The sequence below is a fragment of the Octopus bimaculoides genome, chromosome 1 (assembly GCF_001194135.2).
Source record: "Octopus bimaculoides isolate UCB-OBI-ISO-001 chromosome 1, ASM119413v2, whole genome shotgun sequence".
Lineage (NCBI taxonomy): Eukaryota > Metazoa > Mollusca > Cephalopoda > Octopoda > Octopodidae > Octopus > Octopus bimaculoides.
In genome coordinates, this window is record NC_068981.1 from 184,300,599 (window position 1) to 184,305,316 (window position 4,718).

The 4,718-nt window shown below is 38.0% G+C and overlaps 1 protein-coding gene across 4 annotated transcripts in view; it reads right to left on the minus strand.

The window, feature by feature from the left end:
- LOC106879322 (glycerophosphocholine phosphodiesterase GPCPD1) overlaps positions 1-4,718 on the minus strand; it is a 55,381-nt gene that overhangs the window by 49,807 nt on the left and 856 nt on the right. Inside the window, exon 2 of one of the 4 annotated variants that reach the window (XM_052973206.1) lies at positions 369-494. The exons of the other annotated variants lie outside the window; for them this stretch is intronic. The gene's annotated coding sequence lies outside the window, so the exon portion shown is untranslated. The remainder of the gene's footprint in view (positions 1-368; positions 495-4,718) is intronic. 4 annotated transcript variants of the gene reach the window in all.

Below are 4,718 nucleotides of genomic sequence, written 5' to 3' on the forward strand. Positions count from 1 at the left end.
TGGTTAGACCTAGGAAGCTAAACAGCTTCCTAAGTCTAACCAACAGTAGTATTATTCCCTTCAGGGGACTGTCACATTAAGTTGACAGCATACAACTACTTTATAATTTGGAATGTTAAAACATTTCGACAAGATGGTCAAAATTAGAGCAATCAGAAGATATGTCTATTACCCTTTGACTGCTTCCTTTGTCCTCATCACTCATATGAAAAAAAATTTCTATCCAGTTTAAGAAGCACTGCACTTATATATGTCAGTAAGCAGTGAATATAACATATTTAAACTATCTTCACTTGAAGTAACAAATATTAAACTTTTGGAAAAAAAAAAAAAGAAACGACCACCCTGAAATATAAAAGCTTGCTTACCAACCACATAACTTAGCGGTTCGGCAAAAGAGTCCGATAGAATAAGTACTAGGCTTCTAAAGAATAAGTCCTGGGGTCGATTTGCTCGACTAAAGGCGGTGCTCCAGCATGGCCACAGTCAAAATACTGAAACAAGTAAAAGAGTATTGGGGAAGAGAAAAAGTAGAAACGGAACAAGAAAAAAGATGAAAGGAAGAAGACAGGGGTCAGGGTGAAAGTGTATGGCCAAATGGTTAGGGTATTTGGCTCATAAACATAAGGTCATGAGTTCGATTTTCAGCAGTGTGTTGTGTTCTTCAGCAAAACACTTTATTTTACATTATTTCACACCACTCAGCTGGCAAAAGTGAGTTGTACATTAATCCCTTGCCATATTGCGGTCCACCTATTGCGCACTCAGTGCATCACGGTCCACCTATCGCACACTCAGTACACTACGATCCGCCTATTGCACACTCAGTACACTACGATCCGCCTATCGCATGCTCAGTACATTATGGTCCACCTATCACGCACTCAGTGCATCACGGTCCACCTATCGCACACCTATTGAGCAAAAACACCTAAAGCTCCACGAGGCTCCGGCAGGGGGTGGTGACGACCCCTATTGTACTCTTTCTCTCACCCTTTCTTCCTGTTTCTGTAATGCTGCGATGGACTGGCGTCCCGCCCAGCTGGGGGGGGGGGAACACATACGCCATAGAAACCGGGAAACCGGGCCCATGAGCCTGGCTAGGCTTTAAAAAGGGCACATAAATAAAAAAAAAAGTAAATAAAAGTAAGTATTTTACCTGGCATGCTAATGACTCCTGTCAGCTCACCACCTTTGCATATGTGTCATGATTACCAAAGGAAATCAATAATGACAAACATCTAATGTGATCACCTCAACTGCTATAATCAATTACACAAATACAGTATAACTGAATGCTGTCAGGCGCTGGAGTGGCTGTGTGGTTAAGCAGTTTGCTTCCCAACCACATGGTTCCAGGTTCAGTCTCAGTGTGTTGCATCTTGGGCAAATGTCTTTTACTAGAAGTTTGCCATTCCAAGCCAGCCAATGCCTTGTGAATAGATTTGGGAGATGGAAACTGAAAGAAGTCCAGTGTGTGTGAGTGTGTGTATCCTTGTGTTTGTTTCTCCCTGCTACCCCCACTGCTTGACATTCAATTTTGGTTTGTTTACATCTCTGTAACTTAGCAATTTGGAAAAAAGAAACTGATAGGATAAGTAGCAGACTTTAAAAACAAAAAAAAGTAGGCATTCGAGTCAATTAGTTTGACTAAATAAATTCTTCAAGGTGGTGCTCCAGTATGGCCACATTTCAATGACTGAAATAAGTACAAGATATAGACAAAATGGTTTCCACTAATAGCCTTTGTTCCTTACAGATGGATTGTCTTGTATCCCCTCCACAATAAAACCATTCCCAGTTCATTCGTCTCTAGGAATGATAGCAAAAAGGGGCTGATTGCTACCTAGCTCAGATACTAGGAAACCCCAAAATGGCAGAAATTCAAAAGATAGTGCTCATGGGAACTGCCCATATCTTATGTAAAATACTGTCCATGTAATCTCAAATTTTAGAACAAACTCATAATTTCCGTGTTTTCTTAAACATTCTCTAAAACAATACTTTGTGCAAAACCAAATATATGACGCCCTAGGCATAACACCAACATGAACTTCTAACTTGTCTCTTGACGTCTCTGGGTGCGACTTGGAGCCAACTTGTACAAATAAAAAGTAAAAGTCAAATATATAATAACAAATAATAAATAATAATAATAATAATAATAATAATAATAATAATACCACAGATTTGCTTGTCATTTGTTTGACCTTTGCCAGTTGAGCATGTCCCTTTGTGGCTGACGATATGTGCATCTCTGATCACGAGCAGAAGTAGTGGAGGCGCATCATAGCTATGTTTTGAAAGGAATTTTGGCGATTTGGATAATTCATCTCTGTAAACATGGGTGTTTCGTTCAACATCTTTAGACAAGACTTATTCAGGGACCATTTGAGCCTGATGAGCTACTTGACCTGAAGAAAGTTCTAACTGGACCCCCACCTACAAGGCCATGCACTGTTAATGTTGATATGAGATCACAATTTTGGGCACATAGGGTTGTGATGCATGTGCCTAGTGCACTCTTATCAGACGGGTAGTCATGATGGAGAAACTGGGCTTCGTATATTTTACCCGTGTCACTTTGATGGTATGCACAGTAATCTCAATAATAATAATAATCATCATCATCATCATCATTTAACGTCTGCCTTCCATGCTAGCATGGGTTGGACGATTTGACTGAGGACTGGTGAACCAGATGGCTACACCAGGCTCCAATCTGATTTGGCAGAATCCTTTCTACTTTAGGCATAAAGCCTGGATTTTGTGGGGATGGGGACAGTCGATCACATCGACCCCAGTACTCAACTGGTACATAATTTATCAACCCCCAAAAGGATGAAAGGCAAAGTTGACCTCAGCGGAACTTGAACTCAGACCATAGCAACAAGTGAAATACTGTTAAGCATTTCATCCAGTGCGCTCATGATTCTGCCACCTCACCGATCCTTTCAACTATAGGCACAAGGTCTGAAATTTGGAAGAAGAAGAAGTCAGTTGATTATATCAACTCCAGTATGCAACTGGTATTTATTTCATCAAACTAGAAAGGAATAAAAAGCAAAGTCAGCTTCGGTGGAATTTGAACTCAGAACTTAAAGACAGATGAAATGCCGCTAAGCATTTTGTCCGGTGTGCTAACAAATTTATATAAGGTGTCCAAATAACCCTTTCGTCATCACCATTTTACGTCTCTATTTTTTTCCATGTCTGCATCTTCTACCATGTTTGTGTGGTTCAGCTTCCCGAGATTATCTTCCACCATTTCCTCTGTCATCCTCTTCCAAAGGTGTCTACCTTTTGCTTTGCTGACCATCACATGGTCAGTCTTTTCTCTTGCAAACCATATCTGATTCCTCTTACACACTGTTCTTCTCTGACTCATTTGTGATCAGTCTCTGAAGAAACCCCAGCACATAACTGAAACTAGAACCAGATAATCCCTCTTTTCCTGCCTACGTAGACAGTGCTGGTTAAAATTAACAGACAGAGTGTGCAGTACAATATAGCATTATAAAAATTAACACACTCACACTATTATAGATATAGAGAGAAAGGAGGGAGGAAAAGAGAATAGTGTGTGTGTATCTATCTATCTGTGTGTGTGTGTGTGTGTGTCTCTCTCTCTCTTTTAAATTTGTTAACGGGAAACGCCATCTGATGATGCTGGCTGGGGAACCAGTAGGTGTGGCATATATATATATCACATCTACATACTCCGTATATGTAGATACATACATTGTAATATACAGATTCTATGTGCATACGTACTAGCACACAAACACACACACCAAATAATTACATAAGCAAGCGTACAAATACAAGCATGTGTGTGTGTATGTGTGTAATTTCAAAATGTCAGAAAAATGGAAATGGACAACATAAAAAGGAAATAAAAACTGAATGAAGAATTAAGGTATATTAATCACGGATATACATATTACTCATGAATATTTAATAGGAACATGTAGTTTAATAAATTCCACTGCCACAAACTTGGCTTGTGCTAAAGCAGTATTATTCAAGTTTTGTATTAAAATGTCATTTCTATTCTATCAACTTGAAGAAATTAGGAAAGTAAAAGTAAACGAAATAATTTTTATGCTCAATGCTATTAATCTGTCTTAAACCTTTTGAAACCAACCCGCCTGAGACAGACCTTGGTTCGATGATACAGTCAAATGCATAGCAGACTTTAAAATAAGATATACAAACATACATTTAATATTTATATATATATATATATATATATATAAAGATCACACAAAAAATACAATATATATTTGTGTATATGTGCATTATAAAGATCACAAATTAATACACCGGCATCTCAAAGGTAAACTCATCTTGTTATGGTGTTTCATCAGTGTGGACACTTGTACGATGTCAAAACGGGTTACATAATTAAAAACTGCACAATGCATGTCTACTGAATACTAGACTAAATATTATTTCTATGCATCAAATATAATCGAAACATCACCACATTATTTTGCTTCCAGGAAAAAAAAACCTTTCAAAATTACGATGTCTATTTACCTTTGAGATGTGTGTGTGTGTGTATGATGCAGTTAAATATGTCCGGTCATAGAGTGACCAATGGTTTTCTCTCTCTCTCTCTATACACACACACACACACACATATATATATATATATAATATATATAAAAACACTTACATATAGACACATATACGTGCACACAAACATATATATA